The sequence below is a fragment of the Anas acuta genome, chromosome 3 (genome assembly GCF_963932015.1).
Source record: "Anas acuta chromosome 3, bAnaAcu1.1, whole genome shotgun sequence".
Taxonomy (NCBI): domain Eukaryota; kingdom Metazoa; phylum Chordata; class Aves; order Anseriformes; family Anatidae; genus Anas; species Anas acuta.
This window is the reverse complement of record NC_088981.1, coordinates 6334637-6359791: the sequence shown is the minus strand read 5'-3', so window position 1 is coordinate 6359791 and position 25155 is coordinate 6334637. Positions and strand designations below refer to the sequence as shown.

General features: G+C 48.8%; 1 protein-coding gene across 3 annotated transcripts in view; it reads left to right on the top strand.

Annotated features, from left to right (window-relative positions):
- Nucleotides 1–12149: 12149 nt before the first annotated feature.
- PAK5 (p21 (RAC1) activated kinase 5) overlaps nt 12150–25155 on the top strand; it is an 82670-nt gene continuing 69664 nt past the window's right edge. Inside the window, exon 1 of one of the 3 annotated variants that reach the window (XM_068675416.1) lies at nt 12150–12295. The gene's annotated coding sequence lies outside the window, so the exon portion shown is untranslated. Of the gene's footprint in view, nt 12296–22259; nt 22534–22744; nt 23045–25155 lie in introns of those variants that run through there. The other 2 variants (XM_068675417.1, XM_068675420.1) reach the window with 2 other exon arrangements.

Here is a 25155-nt window from a genome sequence, read left to right as displayed (position 1 = left end):
CCTGCTGCTGCCTCCAGCTGTGCTCACAGGAGACCCTGAGTGGTACCAGCAGCAGGGCTGCAGGAGGAGCACAAGGTGTCCTGGCAAACCTGTGCACGGTTCTGCAGTAGCCTGCAGCAATCCCCGTTTGCAGCAGGTCGTCCTCCATCTCTCCTGTGGGGCCACCAGCGTAACTGCACAGCCTGCAGGGTGCTCGGAGGAGATAACGCTGCCCGAGAGTAACAGCTAACGGGGAGCAGTGGGAGACAGATGAAGGATTTTTATTGCTGCCATATGCTTTAAAAACCCATTCCCAAGGTAAAGGAACTCCTTTACCTTGGGAATTTTAGTCTAACTTTAACAGAGCCAGGCTAGCATTGCCAAGGAAGTAACCACCTGCTTGTCCCTCGGACACCTTCCTGCTCCTGCGTGCATTCCACATCTCTTCAACGCACCCTGCCAAATGTGGGCTCCTTCCTGATTTTTCTTCCTTGATCCAATCAACGACTTTTCCGTGAGACGGGACACTCCTTTTCTTTGGGAATAGACCACATAGACAGCCCAAGAGTTTTAGGAGGAGCCCAAGGAGCCCAAGACTCCTTCAGGTCACCTGTCTGCCAGAGGGCATCCTGCCGAGAGGCAGGAGATGGATCAAAACCCACATGGGAAATCTTTCTGAAACTGCAGTGCTGGTGTCAGCATCCTGTCCTTAACCCGCCAAGGTTAGCGCAGGAAAGGCTGAAGCTGATTTGTAAGCCAGCCTGCTGCTGGGGAAGGGCAGGGAAGTCTCAGCAAAGCCACTGGCCTTTGGCTCTGACTGCTAGAGGACACGAGGTGGCTTCTGGTGTCAGAGGAAGGAAATGAGCGCTGGTATCTTCAGCAAACTAATTTCAGGCTTGTAGCAATTCCCCTTTCCGTTTAATATAATCATCTTTGGTGTCTGCTTTACAACAATGGCTTTGTACTGCTAAACCTTCGCTGCGCATTAGCAGAGGCAGCTGGAATTTGATTTTGGCTGTAGTGAGAAACCTTATTATCCAACACTGGGCAAATGTCTCGAATGCAGGAGCATGTCAGTACATAAATTCAGGTTGCTCTGATCAGTATAATTCTGAAGACTTAAGTAAGAGAGGGAGAATATATTCAGGGTACTTTGATACTGGCAAAGGAACTATAGAAAATGTTATACCAGGTGATTGCAGTTACATTATTCTACAATATTAGCCTACCGAGGATTTGCTGCAAAAACTGGTAATCGAGAAATGCCTTGGGTTGCCAAATACTCCTAATGCAGTCCTTTGTACGCTGCAGCGTAAGGGTGAAGTACAAGTGCACGTGGTCTCGGGTGAAGTGGTGGCAGGGCGGGATCAGGGCAGGTGGCACATCTGTAACATGGCACCTGGGGAGGTGCAGAGCTCACTGAAACGGCAGGAGGCTGCACTGCCTGCCTTCGCCCCTCTTCTCGTTTGGGTAAAACTCCTGCTGGCTCCTTTGCCATGCAGGATGCCAAACTAATTGTCACTCTTGGCATTACAATGTGTGCAGGACTCAGGGCTGGCCATATGCTGAAACAAAAGGAAGTATTTCGGTTTGCGGTTTGGGGTGGGAGCTGGAGGCATTCCCAGCGCCTGCCTCTTCTGACAGCTCGTGTCCCTTTGAAACCTGTCCAGCTTCGAAAAGAGCAGCATCTGACCCTGCTGACTTTGCAGCAGAGTGCACAGATGTATGAACCCCACTGCACCGCTGCAAGTTCTGGGTCCTGCCCTCCCTGGAAATCCCTGGGGTCTGCTTTTCTTCTGGAGCTGCTGTTAGAGGGAGGAGAGCTTGGTACCTGCCGGCTGGGGAGCCAGGCTCCTGGCAGCTGGGCAGCTCACCTGTGGGCTCATTGCTTCATGAGAAAGACGTGGATATTTGGAGAGGATTCTCTTTCCTTAGCAAAAACAGGCAGTGCCAGAACATGGGAGCACGTGGTTTTGAGGAGGGGCTCAGGTTCTGCTCTCAGCAGGAAGAATTAAAAACTAAAGTAATAGCAGTGACTTTGCTGTTTGAGTTTGTATGGGCAGAAGAGAAAATGGGGCTTGGATGAAAATATCATCATCAGTGGTGTGGGCCTGACAACTGAGCGTTGGCTGCCTCTGGAAAAGCAGTAACATGAAGAGGTGACCCTTTATTCCCATCGCCTCTGCTGGTTTCTGGCTTCCAAGAAGCATCCTGAACATTGTGATTTACTGAAGCGCTGGCAAAAGAAATGCAAGGTATACAGCCTGCTGCCCCTCTGTGCCCAGATCTTCTGAAACAGCAACAAAAAGGGAGCTTTCCCATTTCATGCATGCAGGGCAGGAGCAATAGTTTTGAAGCACTGATGTGTTTTGAGCGCAAAGTGCTCCAGCACTTTGGAGCTGACCCTTGCTCATTCCCCACTTGAGGCTGTAGCTGCTGCAGTGCAAAGGGGCAGAGCGGGTGTCGTTCCTCAGGGACCTTCACCAGGAGGTTTGCACAATCGCTGGGCTTGGTCTGCTTTGTTCCCAAACCCACCATTCCTGGCATAGCCCAGAGGACCCAACTGTGCAGGCTTGAGGACACAGTCCTCATCCTCAGCTGTTGTGTCAAGAGGTTATTGCCCGTTAGCAGAGGCTGCAGCTCCTTCCAGCCGCTGCTGTCTACTCCCTAACCCATCACTGAGCGTGGCCACTGGGGAAAGCCACGCTAGATGCCTGCTCATTTGTCTTCTGCTGCCAGCAGGTGACCAAGCAAGCACCAGAGACTGCACCATGGCTTCGGAGCAGAGCCACGTGAGATGTGGTGCCTTGCAGCTTTCCCTCCTCAGGCTCAGAGATCAGAGTAGCAGGAGACGGTTTGTCTCGTGGCGAAGAGCTGACTGCGGGCCAGTTGGCAGCGCTGCGCGGGGAAGGCTGTGTTAATAACAGAGCTGGGGCTGACGCACGGCATCGCTAAAAGAGATTGACAGATTTGCAGAGAGCAACTTTCCTGCGTCCCATATGTTGTTGGATTCTTCTGGGTGATTAAAAAGAGGGGTAAAAAATATTTTGCTGGAAGAAAGTATGATTATTTGTCTACTTGGGGGTTGTTTAAGCAACTCTTTCTCCTCTTCTAGCTTGATACGATATGGCCAAAACACAGCAGAAAGGCATCAATTAATCATTCTAGAGGTGTGTGTACAGTGAATGAAGTAGATATACATGTAGTTTTGAAGGCACAGGAAAGTTCCCATAAAATTTGGGAAGTTTTGCTTCCTAAGAATGGCTGACCTGACATAGACCATCAAAGTTATAATGCTGCTAAATGGCATGGTAAGTCTAGGCCACTCTGACTTACACCTGCTAGAGATCTGGTCTGTCCTCTGCAGTATGACTTTCCAGGAAGCATGAAATTTAACCCTCGGGTCAAACAAGAGCTTGCTGAGAAGTACTAGTTTTGCTTTTCTCTGTTTCATTTAGGCAAACACGTGCAGTACAGACCATCAGTCCTGATGAGGTGCCATTGTTTAATACTGAAAAAATGCACATTCGATAGAGTTTGCATTTCCTAAAATCTGTATTATTTATTTGACAGTATATTTTTCCTTGAAAAAAAAAAAATCTGTAGTTATTTATTCATTCTCGCCCCTTGGAGAGCTTGCTACCATCTGTTTTTCTTGGCTTTCCATCACCCTTTTTTTTTTCTCACTTGTTCTTCTCCCACTGTGCACCACTGAAGGACTATACTATACATTATCTCATAGCCAAATTATGCAGGGTATTGTAAACATGTTGTAAACTTTGCCAGCTGCAAAGTCAAGGGCTCTGAGAGATCTTGCTAAGCACTGGAAACGCTCTTTGAAGAAAGAAGGCAGCCTTTTGGAAGCAGATTTGCAGGACAGCGTGACACAAAGGTATGATACTGCTGTTGCAAAATGCTGGAGGAAGGAAAGTAACAAATAATTGTGCTCTCGGATCACCATAGCTTTACCATAAAGACCACAAGGTCCCTTGGAGATGCAATTTTAAGGGGGAAATCAGAAGCGTAAGGATGACGCTGAAAAAAATCTACCAGAAATAGCCCTAGTTCTAGATCTTTGTCCATCTCTTGATACTCGAACAACCGGGTAGCATGCTCCCACTCCACCCAGCATCCTTTGGCCGTCATCCCTGGGAAGCTGCTCGCAGTTCTTGAAAGGCTGAGCGCTTCTAAGACGAATAGCTGGGCAGGACATTCATATGCAATGTTTAGGGAACTCAAAGCCGTCTTTTAAATTATTCCATCCATACTTCATCTTCCTTTCCGGCAGTTAGTGAAACGCATCGCAAGCTCAGTCACACTCAGATAATATGGCTGGGAATGACCTGTGACTTATTGTCCTGTTCCTACTATTTCTACAGTGTTAAGAGCTTAAGGGAGAAAAATTGCTTAGCTTAGTAAGATTTATTGTTCTTTTTGCAAGGGATGGACGATGGTCTTTCAGCCCTGGAAGTAGTCTAGTGAAAGCTGTTTCTTCCCTGAAGGGTCTTCTATTACTCTTACGGGCACACGTTCACAGGCTTGAGGCTTGCACGCTTGTTAAGGGGCGCTGATTTAAATGAGGGACTTTAATCAACAATTTCCATCATGACTTAAATCAGCTAGCAGGAAACACAACATTGATTATTTAAATTAAGCTTGTTCTTTATTTGTACTTTTTAATTATTTTCCTAAGGAACAAATGGTAGGGATTCACTAGTGCCTAGTGCTCTCCTTTCACTTATGCTCAGGATATGCCATTACCGTATTTATTTCAGAATCTGCACATTAAGTCTGAAGTTACTTAACGCTTTTCATTTTATGTTCCAAATTGAGGACTGACACCTCTGCTACATGACTAATTTTAATGCTCATCTGTGTCAAGGTGCACAAGCCAAGTAAGAAACATACATTAGTTAGCGTCTTCTGATTTAAATCCCAATAAAATCCTACATATGATGGATATACAGTGTAGGGAGAAGAGTGCAATTACCAAAACTTATTCTGCATTTGACATGGACGTTCTGAACACTGAATGTTCTTGCCAGCAGACCAGCCTGCCTTTCCAGTCACCAAACCTTTATGAGGGCTTATACTGGGAAAAGTAAAATAGCCTCTTATCTCTTTGGGTTCAGTCCCTGATTGTTTTCTCCATGTTTAGTGAACTGAAGGAAGAGACATCTTTCTGGGTGTGCAGAGGAGAAACGTCTCCGTCTGTAACTGGCTCAGCAAATACTTCAGTCACTTCAGTAGCTTGACTTCTTATCAAATTCGTAGGGGCTTTTTTCTGTCTATTATATTATTGCAGTGCAGGCTAGGCCATAATATTCAGTGCCATCAGTGCAATTTTAATTTAAAATCATTGAATTTCAAATAGTGTAGATACATTTACAATATATATTTACATATATATATATATATAATATCTAAAATCCCGTGCTCTCATTTTTCTGGGAAAAGGACTTTGTGCATTTTCATCCTCCTGGTTTTGCATCAGTGCTACCTCAGGTGAGTCGAGGAGCCGTATTTCTCATTCATGCCACTGTGTAAGAGAAAGCCAAAAGCAAAGTGAAGCTCTTTGGGAAGGCTTTGGGGTCTGTGTATGCACATGCATCCTTTTTTCTGATTGAAGATGTTATATAGCGAAGCTCACCCTTCAGGTAGTTCAGCTGAGGCAATTTTCCAGGTTAGGTACCAGGCTGTTGTTGGCTTCACCCATGTCATGGTTTCAGTTAGAACAGTTAATTTTCTTCCTAGTAGCTGGTAGAATGCTATGTTTTGGCTTAGGATGAGAAGAGTGCTGATAACACCCCGATGTTTTAATTGTTGCAGAGCAGTGCTTACACCAAGCCAAGGACATCTCAGCCTTTTGCTCTGTCCTGCCCTAATTCTAACACCAACCCAACCCTAGCCCTAATCCTAACCCCCACCCAACCCTAACACTAATCCTAACCCCAACCCAGCCCCAACCCTAAACCCTAACCCTAAATATATACCTACCCAGAATCGGAGAGGAATTTAAAATAGGACCCCAGAAAATGCGTACAAAGCCCCGTTCGCCCATCAATAATTGCGCCCAAAGGAAGACCCTAACTCTAGCCCTAAACCCTAACCCCTAATCGTAACACTAACCCTAACGCTATCTCTAACCCTGACCCTGACCCTAACCGTAACACTAACCCTAACCCTAACGCTGACCCTAACCCTAACCCTGACCCTAAACCAGACCCTAAACCTAAACATAACCCTTTCTCTGACCCTGACACTAACCCTAATCCTAACCCTAACCTAACCATAATCATAACCCTAACCCTAACCCTAACGCTAACCCTAACCCTATTCATAATCCTAACCACTAACCCTAACGCTAACTCTAACCATAACCCTAACCCTAATATTAACCCTAACCCCATTCATAATCCTAACACCTAAACCTAACCCTGACCCTAACCCTAAACTTAACCCCTGACCCTAACACTAACCATAACCCTAAACCAGACCCTAACCCTAATCTTTAACATTAACCCTGATCATGACCCTGACCCTAACCCTAATCGTAACACTAACCCTAACCCAAGCCCAAAACTCTAAACCAAACCCTAAACCTAAGCCTAACAATAACCCTAACACTAACCCTAACCCTTACCCTAATGCTAAACCTAACCGTAACCCTAACCCTATTCCTAATCCTAACCTCTAACCCAAACCCTAACTCTGACCCTGACCCTAACCCTAATCCTAACCCTGATGCTAACTATAATCTTTATCCCATCCCTAATACTAATCCTACCCCTAAACCTAATCCTAACCCTAAACCTGACCCTAAACAGGACCCTAACCATAACCCTAACCCTAATGCCAAACCAATCAAAAGCCCTAACCCCTAACCTAACCCTAAACCTAATCCTAACTCCTAACCATAACCCTAACCATAACCCTAATCCTAACCCTGACACTAACCATAAACCTTATCCTAACCCTGACCCTAAACAAGACCCTAACACTGACAATAAACCCTAACCCTGACCCTAACCCTAACTCTAAACATAATCCTAAACCTGACGGTAACCGTAAACCTTATCCTAACCCTAACCTAGACCCTAACACTGACCCTGACCCTAAACCAAACCCTAACCCTACATCTAACCCTAAGACTAACCCGTACCATAACCGTAACCCTAACCATAACACAAACCCTAACACTACCCCTAACCCTGAACCTGACCCTGACACTACCCCTAATCCTAACCGTAACACTAACCCTAAACCAAATCCTAACCCTAAATCAAACCAACCCTAATCCTAACCCCAAACCAACACTAACCCTTACCATAACCCTAAATCCTAACCCTAACCCCTAAACTCCAACCCTAACTATAACCGTAAACACTAAACCCTAACCCTATACCCTAAATCCTAACGCTAACCCAAACTCTAAACCAAACCCTAACCCTAAAAGTAACCCTAACCCTAACTATAACCCTAACACTAAAACCTAACCTAACCCTAAACATAAACCTAACCCTAATCCTAACCCTAACCTCTAACCCAAACCCTGACCCTAACTCTAAACATAATCCTAACGCTGATGCTAACCCTAACCCTGACCCTAAACAAGACCCTAACCCTGACCCTAAAACTAACCCTAACCATAACCCTAACCCTGACCCTAAACAAGACCCTAGCCCTGACCCTAAAACTAACCCTAACCCTAACCCTAACCCTGACCCCAACCCTCACCCTAAACCCTAAACCCTAGCCTAGCCCCAGCCCCTAACCCTAATTCCCGAGAACTACATTTCCCGGCATGCTCTGGGCACACAACATGGCCTCCCAGAAGCCTGGTGCCGGAAAACTACATTTACCAGCATTCCCTGGGCAGCCGGCATGGCCAATCAGAGGCCGAGTTTTCGAGAACTCCATTTCCCAGCACTCCCTGTAACCATGGCCCTCACCGCCCTTACAAAAAAGCCTCAAGCCCTATCCCTAAAAACCCTCGAAACCCCTACAGGCCTAACCCAAACTATTCACCACGCTAAACCCCTGAATACCTGTGCCTAAAACCCCTAACCCAATAAATTAAGACGCTCAAATCCCAAACCCACAAAATTAAGACGCTCAAATCCCAAATCCAAAAAAATAAGGACGATCAAAACCCAAACCCCAAAAATAAGGACGCTCCAAACCCTAACCCAAAACATTAGGACACTCAAAACCCAAACCCAACCCAAAACATTAAGACGCTCAAAACCCAAACCCAAAAAATTAGGACACTCAAAACCCTAACCTTGGAGAACCTAACCTGAAAAAAAAAAAAAAAAAAAAGATCTTAAAACCCGAAACCTAAGTAACTGACCAAAAATAAAACCCTAAGACCCTAACCCTAAAAAACATATCAACACTACCACACGAAAAACTCTAAAACCCTAACACGCTAACCCTGAAACCCTTAGAACCCTAACCCCCAAATTCCTAAAATCCTAACTGTTAAAACTCCAACCCTAAAAACCTTAAAATCCTAAATATAAACCCTGAGAACGCTTACCCTGAAATCCAACCCTAGTGCCCTATCCCTGAAACCTTAAAACTGTGAATCAATTTTTGGAAAATAATAGAGGCTCAGGAGAGGATCTCAGTACAGGAGCATTTTCATTTGAGATTACAATGGCGGGGGTAACGCAAGCAGGAGGGCACCTACTAATTCCATACAGTTTATGTACTTTTTTTTTTTCCTCCAAAGGACCAGGACCCTCCTGTTTCTCACTGTGCAATCCAGGTTCATGCTCTGTCTGGTGCTTCACAGAAAATACACAGCTGCTGGCCTGTTAAAATCACATTTCTTTTGAGGCTTTTACTCTTTGAGGTGGTGATGTTTCTTACACCGTGATTTCCACCTAATGGCGGTAAGGATTCTGGTTGTCTGCATTTTACAAGGTTGTCTGTTGTAATAAATGACTAAGTCCCAAATAGGATTACAATTAAAGTTTGCAATTTATTAAATGAATAGAGGTAAGCAAACAGCACTGGGTGTGCCGGGAGTCTCTGCTCCACCAAGATGCACACCAGTTTCATCAGGTGGCTGGTTTTTATGCTCCTAGGCTAATACATATTCATTACTACTTCTAGAAAAGGCAGGGTTATAATTAGTTCCTGGAATCCGATCCCGCCCACTGGCGCATGCGTTGTCAGTCTCTGGTGGTCCCTCTGGGGGTCTCTCGTACTGAAGGCTCATAGTCTTCCTCCCAGGCTTTTCCCTTGTCCTTCTCCTTTGTCCATCTTGGCTGGATGTCAGAGACTTGCATAGTGCCCCATGCACTAGTCATAACAGTTAGCAGTTATTCTGAAACCCCTTTGTTCTCTTATCCCCTATTGCCCCGAATTGCTGGACCATTCCTTTGCAAGATGAGAAGAGGCAAAGAGAGCAGGAGGAACAGCAGCCCTGGTTTTGGTCTGGCTTAGTTCAACAGGGTGCAGCACACGCAACCAGGCTGTTTCTCTTCAAAGACTTGCCTTAGCATTGGTGAAGGGAACTGACCGGGCTGACAACCCTCTCACCTTTTTGCACCACTCTACAACATGTGGACATCACCTCTCCAAGGCTGCACGAGGGAAGGGCAGAAACAAGAAAAAAAGCACATCCTGAGGCACGTCATAACCACAGCCTACCTACTGCAATACTTGTGTCTCTCTTCCCAGCTGCTTCACCTCTGCTGCTCTCCATCTCCAAACCACATTCTTTTTAACTGCCATGCAGAGTGGCAGTCCTCTGGGCGCCATAGAGCAGCACCATTTTTTTATTATTATTATTTTTTAATTTCAAAACAGCAGTCTGCTTCCCTCTGGAGATGGACAGTAGGTCCAGCCAGTCAGCGAGTTGCCAGCACAGAGCTTCACAGTTCCAGAAGGCGCTCTTTCCTTTGACCGATTCCTTATAAATGTTATCTACCACTGGCAAAAGCAATAAACAGACTGCAAACACGCACTGCCATCTTTGACAAACTAACATTAACGTACTAGAAATTTCCACGTTCTGTGTAGCCCCAAGGCGGTGCTGGGTACATCCACTGATATTAATGGGGTGGCACAATGTCAGAGATAGTTAATACACAAGGCACACCCGAGGTGCACCCAGTTTGGATCAGCTTGCATATGAGTCTGCTGATACATCAGCTCTGATACATCGGCTCTGGTGAGGCCGCACCTCGAGTACTGTGTTCAGTTTTGGGCCCCTTGCTACAAGAAGGACATCGAGGTGCTTGAGCGGGTCCAGAGAAGGGCGACGAAGCTGGTGAGGGGCCTGGAGAACAAGTCCTACGAGGAGCGGCTGAGGGAGCTGGGCTTGTTCAGCCTGGAGAAGAGGAGGCTCAGGGGCGACCTTATCGCTCTCTACAGATACCTTAAAGGAGGCTGTAGTGAGGTGGGGGTTGGCCTGTTCTCCCACGTGCCTGGTGACAGGACGAGGGGGAATGGGCTTAAGTTGCGCCAGGGGAGTTTTAGGTTGGATCTTAGGAAGAACTTCTTTACTGAAAGGGTTGTGAGGCATTGGAACAGGCTGCCCAGGGAAGTGGTGGAGTCACCATCCCTGGGTGTCTTTAAAAGACGTTTAGATGTAGAGCTTGGGGATATGGTTTAGTGGGGACTGTTAGCGTTAGGTCAGAGGTTGGACTCGATGATCTTGAGGTCTCTTCCAACCTAGAAATTCTGTGATTCTGTGATCAGTGCTGTTCTTCCAGAAGCAGAGAGTTATTCATTCCTCAGCGGAGCTGAGGCTCTGTAAGGCTTTGTTTTTTTTCCTTCCTTCACTCTCCCTGCCGCCGCCTCCCTCTCCCCCAGCTCCCCGAAGCCCCGCGCAGTGCAGTCCCTGTTGCACACCCAGTCCAACCCAACACCACCCCCGCCGAGCACAGGGGCCATTTCTGCAGAAGCCGCTGCCCACGTGGCGCCCCGGCGCCCGCAACCTCGTCTTCTCCCAGCCCGCTCCACTCGGGGACAGCCCCGACCACCAACCCCGTTGTGGCACAGCACATCAGTGGCGCGGGCTGGGCCGAGCCGAACCCAGCAGCTCCCGCCCGTAGTGCGGGCAAGCCCTGCCTGCCACTTCAGCCCTGCGCTCCTCTGAGACAATCACAGAGCGGCTTCCACTGGGAAGGCCTGAGGACCACAACTCACAGCATGCTGCGGGGCAAGACACTCCCACCCTAACCCCTAACCCCTAACCCTAACCCCTAACCCTAACACTAACCCAAACCTTAAACCTAACCCTAACCCTAACATTAACCCTAACCCTAAACCCAAACCAACCCTAACCCTAACCCTAATCCTAACCCCAAACCAACCCTAACCCTAATCCTAACCCCAAACCAACCCTAACCCTAAACCTAACCCTAAACCCTAACCCCAAACCAACCCTAATCCTAACCCCAACCGAACCCTAACGTTAATCCTAACCCTAACCTTAATGCTAACTCCAAACCAACCCTAAACCTAATCCTAACCCCAAACCAACCCTAACCCTAACCCTAAACCCTAACCCTAACCGCAACCCAACCCTAACGTTAATCCTAACCCTAACCTTAATGCTAACCCCAAACCAACCCTAACCCTAAACCTAACCCTAAACCCTAAACCCTAACCCCAAACCAATCCTAACCCTAATCCTAACCCCAACCTAACCCTAATGTTAATCCTAACCCTAACCTTAATGCTAACCCCAAACCAACCCTAAACCTAATCCTAACCCCAAACCAACCCTAATCCTAAACCTAACCCTAAACCCAACCCTAAACCCTAACCCCAACCCAACCCTAACGTTAATCCTAACCCTAACTTTAATGCTAACCCCAACCCAACCCTAACCCTAATGTTAATGCTAACCCTAACCTTAATGCTAACCCCAAACCAACCCTAACCCTAATCCTAACCCCAAACCAACCCTAATCCTAACCCCAACCCAACCCTAACCTTAATGCTAACCCCAAACCAACCCTAAACCTAATCCTAACACCAAACCAACCCTAATCCTAACCCCAACCCAACCCTAACCCTAACCTTAATGCTAACCCCAAACCACCCCTAACCCCAACCCCAACCCCAACCGGGCACCTCCCAGCGCGCGCTTTCCCCCTGCGGCGGGGGCGTGCCGCGGGGGGGTGGGCTGTGGGGCGCGGCCTCTCTCCAGACCCCGCCCACCCCGGGGGCGGGGCGCGGCGGCGGCACCTGCGGGCCGGGCCGGGCCGAGCCGAAGCCGCTCGAACCGAGCCGAGCCGAGCCCGGCGGGCGCCGCCCGCGAGAAGATGGCGCTGGGGGCGCGGCGGCAGAGGTAGGGCGGGGAGCGGGGGGACCGGGCTGTGCCGGGGACACGCGGGGCCGGCAGCGAGCCGCCCGCCTGCCGGCCCTTTGTTCCCCGGCGGCAGCAGCAGCCCGTGGGCTGCGCGCTCCGTGTCGCTGCGATGCTCCGCTGCCGGCCCTTACCGCGGGGTTTGGTCGCTATTAGGGGCGGGCTGCGTCCCTGCTGCCTTTAACCGGGAACTTGCAGCGGTGCCAGGGCACGGAGCCGGCATGGAGCTGGGAGCGCTGCGCATCCCTCGGGGGTCATCCCCGCGTGGGTAAATTTTGGGGCTGTGCAGGGCTCGGGCTGGCCGCACGCCCACCGCTGAGGGTGAGCAGGGAAGCGGTTCTGTCACCTGGAGAGCTGAGGCTCCCAAAATGGCCCTGTGCCTTGTGCCCACCCCACGGCAGGGACACGGGGCCGGGCGCTGAGCCCCAGCCGCTGCCGGGCTGCTGCTGCCGGGCACGCTGCGCTTTGGGGGTTCGTGGCGTTTCGTCTCCTTTGAGGTGCATGCAAAGCCTTTGTTCCAGCTGGATTTAAGGTGTTGCTCCAGCAAACAAATTGATTTGAGGCAGACCAAGTGAAAAACGCGGCTGGGGTTGAGGAAAAGGCAGTGTCACTCGTTTGGAAAGTGCTGACGCAGAGCTCCTTTTTTTTCCTCTCCTTGCTTTCAAACACTGTTTACAAGTGCTTTTGGTCGAGGTGAAACCGCGCTTTCAAGAAGAGATTAATTTTCCTCAGAAGACTTCAGCCCAGCCTGCCGTGGTCCCGCCTTCGTGCAGCAGCTGAGAGCGCTGTTAGGTGTTTCTGCGTTTTTTAACCTTACTGTAAAGAAAGGGAGAGCAAACCAGGCACCGTGTGTGTGCGTAGTAAATGCTGTTGCTTGTGTAATTGCTTTGGCTGTTTGGCATCCCTGTTCCTGGCTTCCTTCATCAGTCCCAAATGCAGTAGGTGAATATTTGGCTTTCAGTGAAGTCTCGGTGTCTGATGGCTAATCCTACAGTGAAATATGTCACCAGGGTGCCGTTAGTTTCAGAAATAAAATGCTTTGCAAGAAAGCTGGTCAGCAGCGTAAATCCCTGGCTAAGAACAAACTTCTCGTGGTGCGAGTTAACAGGAGCTGAGAGTTGCTTTATCTCATCGGCCTCGCCTCCAACCCCACGTTCAGTACTGAAACGGGGGAGATGTTAAGGGGAAACGGTGCTTTTCGGCATCAGCTGGGTCATTTGGGGTTTGCTTGTGTTCGAGGAGGACTCCAGCTCCCGTGGCTTGGGCGTTGCCCGTGAGGTGATGCTGGCATGGATCTGCCACGGGCACTCTGTGGTTTCAGGGAGGGATGGGGAAAAAGGTAGGGGGTGGGAAGCACCTGCATCCCTGTGCCTCTGCTCTGATCACACTCAGACTTGACACTTCAATTCCATTACTGCTTTGAAGTTGCTCCAATTAAGGATCTCAAGTGTCTGCCACGAACCTGTTCAAATTCATAAATCCTCTCTGCGTTTACTGCCTTACTTTGCAAAAGCTGAAACCAGCAGGCTGCTGTGTGCCATCCTCTGGAGCTGTTAACAGGCGTCTGTGGGTACCATGGTACGTGTGAAGGGTTTCTGGAGCGTGCATAGACCCCAAGCAAAGCCCTCCTGCTAAAATACCTTGGGATAGCCCGCACTTAGTGTTTTGTTTTGGCTCATGGTGCTGTTTGTCCATCCTGATGGGGTTTCCTGGGCCAGCTCTGCTTTGCTCCTTGCTCAGCTCAGGGGAGTTTGGTCTGCTGCAATTTTTTCCTAGATTGTGGTGGAAGCTGAGCGAACCCTCAGGCATCCCTGTGGGACGCTCAGTGGTTGCAGCCAGGCAAAACCAGGAGCACAACGATGGAAATGTCATGAGGCTGATGTCCCTCACACCTGGAGGGCATATCATTTTCACCATCTTGTAACTGTAGTCTATTTATCTCCATTAGTTATAATTTATTAAACATTTTCCATCTTATTAATAGCCGTTTGAAGCGTGAAAGGCATTTTATATGACTTTTTGCTCAAAAAAATGGTTGGCAGAGCCTTAGTTCCTATGGCTCCCCTCCTCATGCCTCCCCAGGTGCCTGATACGGGCTCGTCTCTCTTGCTTGGTGACAGCTGCAGAAAGGATCTCCCTAACCTCCTGGTACAGCACTTGATTTGAGGCAGCTGCCCGCTATTACGACCAGCTTCAGCTGGCGATGAGGGATGTGAGGAGCCCTGCCTGCTGGAGAGAGCACACCTGCATCAGCTTTGTTCTCTGCGGAAAAGAGCTGAAAACTGGAAAGTTTCAAAAACATCAACAGCAGAGCACCAAAAACCCAGTCAGTTATGAGGCTGTTTAAAAGGGAAAAAATAGAGCAAATTTCAGGGCTCTCTAATGATATTTAATGTTCAGGTAACTCTAATAAAGCCATTCATCCATTAGACCACACCGATTCTCTGGGGAGCTGCAGTCAGTGCCGTGTTTCAGCCTGCCTGTCGCCAGGCTCAGCAGGGCTGCGGAGCTCAGTGTCGCATTTGGAGGGCTCTCTCCTGCCAGGAAGGTGGAGTATTTGCTAACAAAATGAATGTTTAGCTCTTACTTTTTTTATTATTTATTATTATTTTTATTATTATTATTTTTCCCCTGGGGAAAGAGGAGTGTCACAGGGCCTTCAGGGCTACGACCTGCCACAGCATTTGGCTCTCGCAAGGCTCCACTACGTTGGTGAAAGCAGCTGTCTTGCAGCTCTGGCACCAAACACAGAATTTGTGCCCAGCATTGTGCCTTAAATGCCCAAGGACTCTCCCCTTCCGAGCAGTGCCTGTCCTGCAGTGCCATAGGAAGCACGTGCTCACATCGTGGAGTGAGGCAGGACATGCAAAGTCACTATTTTGCATCATTTCCAACTGTTTGCCTTCCTGGGGCGAGTCAGGGTGTTATCACTGAAGATGTTCCTGTAGTACGAAGGTAACTACATCTCAGAGCAGACAGAGCTCTGAAAATATTGAATATTTCCTTAAATCAAACCAACAAAACAAAAACATCTGAATTAAGTTCAGTTCTTCTACAGACCAGGCTGCCCTTTGCTATTTCTGACCGTTCTTATGCCTTGTGCAAAACTCATACTGAACAGAGATACACACACGTGTTCCTATTTACACACCACGAGCCCCCCTGACTGGGGTCCTGTTGGCACAGGGTGAGACGTTTTTTTACCTAGAGGAGCATTCTGCATTAGGTGCGCCCGTGTTTTGTGCATGTGCAGTGAGCTGGGGTGAAGGCAGAGGAGCAGCACACCTCGCTCAGCACCTGGCAGGTGGAGGCAAAGGGAAGTCCTGGCTCTCGCGCTTTTCTTTCTGGGCTCTCTCTGCACACCAGCTCCGCTGTTGGAGCTCGATGCTAGCAAGCAGGGCAGGCAGCAGCAGGACGTGCTCTGGTGTCACAGGGGTGGGAGCTCTGATCTTGCTGAACAAAGATGTTCTGCCAAAAATAGGCTAAGCCAAAGAGCTCGGATGCCAAAAAAAGCAGTAGAGATTTTCCCTTTTTTTTGGGGCTGTTTTAGATTTATTGTCCTCTGCTGGAGGCAGCTGACAAGTAAAAGAGCACGCTGCAGCTACAGGCAGTGGAGTAGTAGAAGCACGTGTGTGCAGTCACCTCTGAGAGGAAAGCCACACGGGCCAGAAATGACTGTAGAAATACGTAATAATGCAAATAAAAATGTGCAGTGTCACTAAACTCCTCCTGTAGCAAAAAACTTCATTATTTTCATAGCCATGAAGGTACTCCAGAAAGAAGAGCACGGAGAGACCCTTGTTGACAAAGGAGAGGACAAAAAAAAAAACGCCAACAAAGAAAACCTGGAACAAATAAATGCCCCAAGAAAGCTCCTGCTGATAGCTATAAACATTTTATTGCAGTGTGCTCTGCTGTGTGCGGATAATTCACTGTCAGAACTGGTGGCAACAAACTGTAGCCGTACGCCTTCATACAGGTGGTTCGGGTGGTGGTGTCAGGTTAAAACTTTACGTTTCTCCCCCAGGACTCTCCACAGGCTTTGTTACCGTTAGTTGAACTCCAGCTCTCCCATTCCCTGAGTTGGATGTATGTGCAGAGCTAATTCCTTGCGCTCGAGCTATTTAAGGAGCTGAGCTGAGCATGGAGCTGGAAGTCAGGAGGCACCGCGGCTCTAATCCAGGCTGTGCTGTGGCTGAAGTTATTTAACCTCTGTGTAACAGGAGGGATTATGGTAATTGCTTTGGAAGGCTTTTTTGTACTTTCAGGTGGTTAGCTTTCTTTTTTAGGCAGGTGCAGAACTATCTGGTCCTGAGCTGAAGCGACTCAGTTTGTCCCAGGAGGCTCTTGGTACTTCACAGGATTACAAGAACAATGCTTAATGCCTCGCCGGGCTGTTTGGGCCACGTAAATAAATGCATTTAAAGGACTTCTCAGGAATCCTCTGTGGGATTCTCACCGAAGGGTGCTTAGATAGAGGGATGCATAAATGAAGTACAGTTCGAAGGGGTTGTTCCTGAACTCTTTATGCAATATAAATAAAGCGTCAGAACGCTTAAATGGTTTATGTGTTGGCCCAAATCCCACCTTCTCCACGGGAGCCTGGTTTTGCATCTATTAAATTTGTTACTACCTTGTTTGTAAAGGCCCCAAAGACAACAGATTTGCTGCATTTTGCTTAGATTTTGGACGACGTTTGATTTAATGCATTATAGAGAGGGGTGATTTTTGTAGGCTGAAGAAGTGGGAAGGTTTTCATGAGAGCAAAGTGAGTACACGGTGAATGTTCCCCGAGCTGTGCCACCGTGACAGATCTTTGGAGCATGCGCTTGCACGCTGAACACCTCTCGTCCAAATAGCAAAATGTCCTGCCTCTTGTGTTTTGTGTCACCTAAAACATGAAGGGCAGGAAAAACTGGCTAAAAAAGTTGTTGCCTGTGAGGCAGCAGGTTGGGAGACAGGTCTGGGCTGCAGGGTGTGCCAGCAGGGTTTGGGGGAAGGAACATAACTGGGGGATTTATATGGGAAACATAAATTTAGTGTGCTACTGGAAAGCGTTCCAGTGCCAGGGCGATGGCTGTAATCTCAGGAAATGTCTGGGTACCTCCGTGTTTCATTCAGAAGCTTGAAGCGATGCAGCCCAGAGCTGGGAACACGCTGTGTCTGCCCAGCGCCAGCGTGTGCCCCGGCAGCGGTGCTGGGAGAGGCCTGGCTGCCAAAATAGTTCAGCGTTGCTGCAGCGGTTGCAGGTGGTGATTGCCTTTCAAGTTGTTGATCTCTGTTCTGACGTTTTTAGGACAGGAGATGAAGGAGAAGTGGAAAAGAAAACAACTTAGGAGCATCCCACACGTGGCTGTGTGGGACTGCAGTCGTGTGGCTCTGTGGAAAGAGCCCCGTCCTGCTGGGAGTCACGGCGGGGTCGGCAGGGAATGGGAGTTGTTAGGGCCGGGAGCCCTTATGCCAAAACTAAACATTGGTGATGGGGCAGATGGTGTCATACGTACCCTGAAGACCACTCTGGGGGAACACAAGCCAAGCCACGCGCTGTGCGTGCCACAGGGGGCTTGTTCCTGGGAGCAGGGTGGCAAACCCGAAGCCTTCGCTCAGCCAGAGGTATGAATCTGGCAGCAGAGTCACGGCCTGGGGAGCCAAGAGGACTGCTCCCTGGGGCACAGCTGTGACAAGGGACACAGGCATGTCCCTCACAGTATGGTACAGTAGAGATACGATGCTGAAATCGCCTCTTTTGGTCTGCAGGTCTTGTTAGCTCTCCGTCCCGCTCTCTGCTTTCCATCCCCATCTCTTTGAGGACCAGCTCGCTGTGCTCTCAGGATTCACAGGGAGAGTAAATGCTGCCTGTTCAAGTACTTACGGAGTACAAGGGCTGAGATAAATAATTTACTGCTTGATGCAGAGCCCTGCTAGCTGAAAAGTGGCTCACAGTCTCTTAAAGGGCTAACAGCAAGCGTGGGTTTTTCCTCTTCTGGGGTAGAGGAGCGTGGGCCATGCCACCAGTCAGCAGGGCTGCTCCTTTCCAAGGGAAAGGTTTGCGGCAGTGAAGTCAAGCCAAGGCCAGTTCTTCTTTATTTTGGGGCAATCCAGCCTGACTTTGGACCTCAGTGGTGCAGCAAGCCCCAGGGATTATGTATCGAGTGGGAAACCTGATAGCCTTGTGGCTGCTCCATGGGCTCACGTTTATTATCACTTTCTGCTTGAAGAAGTATTTTGACTTTTTCCTCAGAATCTGTTAGGCTTGGCCCACGGTCTCTTCTTGCTGGTGACATCCTGATGCTGCTGCGTGAGAGATCTTTAACTGAGGGCTAAAGGGTTTCTGCATGTCCCCCCCCCACACACACAGATTGCTTTTGCAATTTTTATTCTAATAAATTAGAATTTCTCTTAGGAAGAGAGCCACGTGTCTCTCGCTGTTTGCTTTGCTCTTGGGCATCTTTCCCTTATTGCTGAAATGGCATCTTGCACTTTTTCATCATCTCCCAATTTTGTGCAAACAGAAGAGAAACAGTCAACTGTCCTGATGCAGCTAGAAATTAAGCTGCAGCTATTGTTTCATGGGCTTAATGGGAAAATTGGTGATAATTGCTAACTAATGCTTTTTAAAGGGGTTTTTAATGTGTGAAAAGCTGTCAAGTTGTCAGTCATGAGAAAGACTGGATAATGCACGGCTCCCCTGACAGGTGCCTCTTATTATAAAGCACATCCTCTTCGTTCTGCAAGCTTCAGCTTCTCCAAATTTGCCCTTTAATGTTTACTTTTCCCATCCTCTCTCAATGTTACCAAAGCAGTCTTATAGACCCGTGCAGCGCAGTACAACGGATGGAATAATCACGGAAGGAAGTAACCCAGGTTGTGATCAGCTTTGTAATGCTGCGTTTATCAGCACTTTCCCAGTCTTTTGCCCTGGCACTCAGCGATGCAGCCACCTGCCCGTGTTTGAGCTGCTAACCAGCTGTGCTGGCAGCGGGCTTGCACCAACACCTGGGGGCCTGGCGCTGTGAGGAGCGTTTAAAGCTGCACAAGTGTGAAACCCTGACTTGTGTGGACACTTGCGGTCCTTATGAACAGTTTCTCAAGGCTTTTTCCTACCAGGTAGGGCATTTAATTTTCTCTGTGTTTCCTTTTAAAGCAAATTTTGAGAGCATGCAGAAGATTTTCTTGCAATCCCCTGATTCCAGAGATGGGCTTTCCAGAGAAACCCTTAAAGCAGAGAGATTTATACTAAAAGCAGAGCACTGGACCACGCTGAGTAGCATCTCTCCGCAGTGCCCACTTTTTTAAGTATGTGAAAGGCTGTCAAGTTGTCCGTCCACGCAAAGATTGGCTAATACACACCTCTTTTCCTGATTCTGGATTTAAAGCATCATAAAGCAGAGCTTATCTCAACTCGGGCACCAGTGGCATCACGCAGAAAGCACTACCAAAGAACAAAACCAGCGCAGAGCAGTACAGCGCTCCTTCCCAGGCCATTCCCCCACCTCCATCAGGCTTTGCAGGTGAAAACCATCGCGTTACCCACCACCAGGGAGGTCTGGTGTTACCGTCTCTGTAGCAGGATCCTCGGCTGAGGCTGGGTAGAAGCTGGCAGAGCTCTCCAGCAGCGCTCCCCTCCTGCTGGCAGGGGCCCCACCAGCTCCACAAAAGGTCCACGTGCAGCCATGACCGGGATATAAATAACGCTCCGAAGTGCCATGATGTCATAGCAAAGCGTTGCGGTCATCGTGGCAAGTGCCGAGGAAAATAAGAATAAAGAAATAAATAACAAGCTCCCTTGGCCTGCAGATAAATCAAAGCTTGGCCCTTGATCTCCCACTGCTCACTAGCCTGGAACATAAATCCAAGGGTTTATCATTAAGCTTAACGGGTCATAAAATCTGGGCTATTTTGGAGGTAGTTGCAGAGATTTGCAGCCCAGGCAGAGCGCAGGCTCTAAGCTGCTGGGTCTCGTGTAACTAGGTAAATAGCAAGCTTCAAATAATGCCATTAAGCCCTCGGATGCAATAACTAAGGCACTCGGGCAAGTGTCGGGGAGCGGAGCCTCGCTGGTGACGAACTTGCCGACAGTGACTGCAAGAGGCCCCGGTTTGGAAAGACCTTTAATAACTGGTTAAGTTCCTGTGGCTTTAGTTGAGGGTAGGTGTGGACAGCCTGGTTTGTGCGTGGTGCTTTCGCCCTCTGCACGGCGCTGCTTTCTTTGCCACGGGCCCAAGAGAGCTGGCGGCACAGTATGGAAATGGGCTGTGACACGGTCACTGGCCTATTCTGTAAAGGTAATAACATTTCAGAAGTAGGAGGCTTCGCTGCTGTCCTTCGCTAGTAAATCTTTGCTGCTATCCCTAGTGGGGCTGCGTACAGGCTGTTCCTTTTTCCTTCCCCATTTTTTTGTGTGAAAAGTATGCACGAGCTGCCTGCTGGCACTTGGAATTGCGTCTGCTTTAAAACTGGGGAGACTTCAGTTTGGGTCAGAGTCCTGTGAAAAACGATGGGTGTTTGGGCAGAGGAAAGCCCTCGGGGACTAATGTCCCTTAGGGGCAGTACTTGGCCCGGGGGTGAGGTGCCAGGCGCTGCTTTTGCAGGTGGCAGCAGGTCTGGGGTGTGCACGGGGAAGGGATCGGGAGGCAGCTCCCTCTGCCACACAGGCAGCTGGGGAGGAGGGAGTTTGGGTCTTTGGGGTTAATCGACAACTCAGATTAACTGTTTTTTCTTTAAGAGCATCACGGAGCATTGATTACCCTTTGGTGTACGGCCCGTGCTACCCCAGAGAAGGGGGCTCACAGGAGCTGAGGTGCAAAGGCAGCTGCTGTGCCTGGACCCAGGGTATCCCAGTTGCTTGGAGGCACCAGGAGAGCACAAGGCCTTGTGCAGGAACGATGAGCACGTGGGGAGCAAACGCAGCTTCACCTTTCTGTTTGCAAAGCAGAACATGGAAGCATGTTGCTTGGGTCAGAAGCTGATGGGGTTTGTCACGGGGATTGCATTAAGACCACAGGTAGCTGAGGTGTGCCAGGTGCTTCGTGCTCCTCAAATTCCCAATTTTCAATGATTTGGTGGCGAAATTTACCAACTTCTCTCTTAGATTGGCCATGTTGGAGTCAAGTTTCTGTGAAATGGTTGTTTCCTGGAAGGACTGGCGAGGAGAGGATATTTACCCATCTTACATTTTCATGGTTTTGAGAAGAAACGATCGTGGCTCTACGCTTTGAAGCAGGAGGAAGTATGTAAATGGGAATTGTCAGTACTATCTGCGTGGTCCCAGATCTCAGTCTGAGGACTAACTGGGTCATCTATTCCTTGAGTGATTTTAGCATATATAGTCAAATCGAATTAAATTGGACTTAGGCACTTAAAGTGGGATGCGTACATAGTGCTGTAATGAATCAAGGTGAGATTTCCTTCCCTCCCCTGCCTCTTAAAGATGGACGTTGGGAACCTGTGGTTAGTTATGTTTAAAAAGTCAGGAATAAAAAAAAGCTACAGACGACTTGACTGTTTTTTGATACTCACTGCTGTACAGGCACACGGGGATGTGCATTACCCAGCTTTATGGCCTGGTGCCTCTGCCCAGTGAAGCTTTGGTCTCAGTGCAGTAATTCTGCAAATACTGGTCTTGAATTTCAGACCTCAGCAGGCCTCTGGACTCCTGCCTTTTGTGGTGGCATGGAGTTAGGGCCTGAAAGTCTCCTCGTGCGTCTGCACAAGGTGTGACAAGGTCACAGCTCTATTGTAAAATGCTCCCCTCTGCTCCAAAACTCCCCGGACTTTGCTCTCTCCCTCTTCCATTTCTCTCCTCTAAGAAAGCCTTGCCTCTTCCTGAGTTTTGCTGCTTTATGTAGGCTCATTTCCCTCCTCCTCTCACCGCTCGCTGCCTCTCCTCCTCTGCCCCAGTTACTAAAATCTCCTCTCCCCAATGCGTCATCTTCAGCAGAGCGCCCGCCACCCGCGGACTGAAGGCAGCGCACGCTCGCAGGAGAAGAAATGACCCCGAATCTCCCTTAAGTTTTCAAGTGGCTGCAAGTTGCCAGCCTCCCGGGCAGCACGTGGAGGCTCTGCTGCCCTTTGCTGCTCCTCCCTTCCTCTGGCAGCGCCTTCCCTGCTCCTCGCTGGCCGGGCTTGCTCCGCGGTGGAGCAAGGAGCAGCTTTGCATTTGCAGAGAAAAGGCACCGTGGAGTTCCCCTGTATACAAATAGCAACCGCAAAATCCTCTGGTAAGGGTGACAGCTGCCTTCAGGAATATGGTGCTTTGGTGGGGGGAGAAGAAATAAGAGAGTGAGGGATTTGGGAAAGATACGTAGAGCAAACCAAGACAAGGCACGATGGCAGAGCTCAGCTGAATCAGCTGGTAAGAAGGAGTCGGTTCGGTTGCTGGAGCAATCGAGTCATGATTTCAGTGCCTGGAAATAGCTCCTGCAAGCAGAAAGCTTGCAGATGAGGGATCGACCGATCCCGTCTCTGGCCTTGGGGGCGTTCAAGCCGCGGGCAGACCGAGCCCCAAGCATCCTGCCCTGGTCCTGCTGCGAGCAGGGTCCCTCGGCCAGGGGGAGTCCGTGGCACTGCTCGGTGCTTGGAGAGAAGATAAAGACTAACAGAAATACTTGGGCCAATGCCAAATGGAAGTCTTCTGAGTGACATGGCAAATTTGTTTTAACGTAATCTGGGCTTAATCACTGCTGCTGGCTGTACTGATGGCTTCCAGGTCCGGCAAGGAGGTTGGTCTGGGTAAATTTATTTATTTTCCTGCTCTTCATTACCAGGGTTGTGCGTACTTGGATAGTAAGGAAGAAACAAAAGAAAGGGGACAAATTAAGTGAATGCTGCCAGATTAATTATTCCATCTCTTTTCAACTCATATTTATAAACCTTCAACTTTGGATGGGAACGTTCAAAATTCTTTGCTTGCGGTGACCGTCTTTCCATCTAATTTAAAATCATTCAGCTTTTCAAGGAGCAATTATGCTCCATGCTAACAAATGAAAAGACATGGCAACATCAGAAAAACTGATTATTCAAGCAGTCTTGCTTGCATAAAATAGCTAACTAATGTCCCTGTTTGAGTCCCCGAGTGCTGTTGCGAATGTCCTCCTGAAAGAGAACTTTATTCTCGGTGCGGTGGCAGTCTGCTTCTCATCCCTGGTTGTTCTCTGCCTTGTCACAGTGATGGGTTGGGGTTTCAGGAATGAGTTTGTCTTTTGTTTCTCTGGTTCTTCCAGCATTTAACACTGTTTCTGTCCTCTGTTTCCTCAGAATGATGAAAGAGATGCACAGGGAATGGGATTCGTGTCCAGCTTAGAAAATGAAAGAAATCTTCAGGCTCTTTTGCTGCCCTGACCATTGCCCCAAGGCAGTCAAGTTTGAGATTTTTGCAGGACAATAATTATCAGTGGGTGTTGTTGCCAGAGAGGGAGGTCCATTTGCAGATATCTGGATATGTTGACATGGAGGTGTTTGGTTCAAAACCTGGGAAAGGGTGAGGGAATCTACCACAATATAGGCTCTTTCGAAGTAAATAAATAAATGAAAATTCTCAGTTTTTAATTTTTTCTTTTAAGCTTTGTAAGTTGGCATAACTAGTGCAGTGCTGCACTTGAAGTCTTGTCAGGGTCAAAAGGGAACGTGACTTATGGCAAAGCTGAGAACTTAGGGCTGGTGAATTGTGAAACTGCACCTCTAATTAAAGGGTTACTATTAGTTCGGACCAAGTTGCCATAGAAAAATAAAAGGACATTAAAAATGCTGCTACAGAAGCAGACTCAGTAATAACTTAAAAGTTGCTGTACGCTTTTACCTATTACCTGTACCTTTCTCTGCTCACCTTTCCATTCCCCTTCTGGGAAAAGGAGGTGGGGGTGAGGGTAAGGGCTGGTTTTTGGATGTTCTTTCTTCCTTCTCGGCTCCCCTGCGGGTGTGCCTGGCATTCTGCACGCTTCCTCAAAGCCTGCCCCCAAACGGGGGTGCAGCCAGCAGATGCAGAGACTTTCCCAGAGGCTCAGCTGAAATGCAGGCAGAGGCTGATATTGCAGGTGGATATTACTATCTAGTAGCACTTGCTGGGGGCTTTTACCCACTGAGCCTTCCCAGCCCTCTTGTAAGGTCAGCAGCCTCTCCTGCAGCCAGGTATTTCTGCTCCTAGTCCTGACTGCCCCTAATACTAAAAAAGCAGTGAGTCATCGGCGTCCCGTGCTGCCTCCGGGAGGGACATCTTGCTGCTGGTGGCATTTATCCTTCCCTGCTGGGAGGAACAGGAGGTTGATGGCTTCTTCCTCTTGGCTCTGGGATCTGCTTGGGGCTGTGTTTGTTTTCCAGCATGCTTTAGCACCATCCTCTTTTTGTCAGGTCTGCATGTCCATGTTGTATCTGTGTTTACTGCCCGTGGAGCACCTTAAACACGCTGGATGCTTGCTCCTTATTCTCTCTGCTGCACCTAAAACTGATCTTGCCAAGGTCTGGATTTCATCGCCGTGCCGTGCCCCGCAGAACACCCACCTGTTAGTACTCCTGGAACAAGCACTATGGCTTTGTACAGAGATAAGCCACCTGGTCAATAGGAGAATTGCTGCTACAGCTAAATAAGCTGCAGCAAAGCCCCAGGCAGGCACAGGCAGAGCCTGGCTCTCCGCAAAGCCGGTGCCTCGACATGTGCTGTCTCATCGGGGTATTTGCTGGCGTTGTTTCCTCTCTCCGTCTCTTAAGAATCCTTGTCTGTCTATTTTCAGCTCAATGATTGCTGAGCATTAGGTTGATGTTTATAGGAACTATTCATAAAGGTTCCAAGATTTCTTTCCTGCCTTTTCCAAGCCAGGCCCTTGCCCTGGTTTGCTGAGGGGATGCTG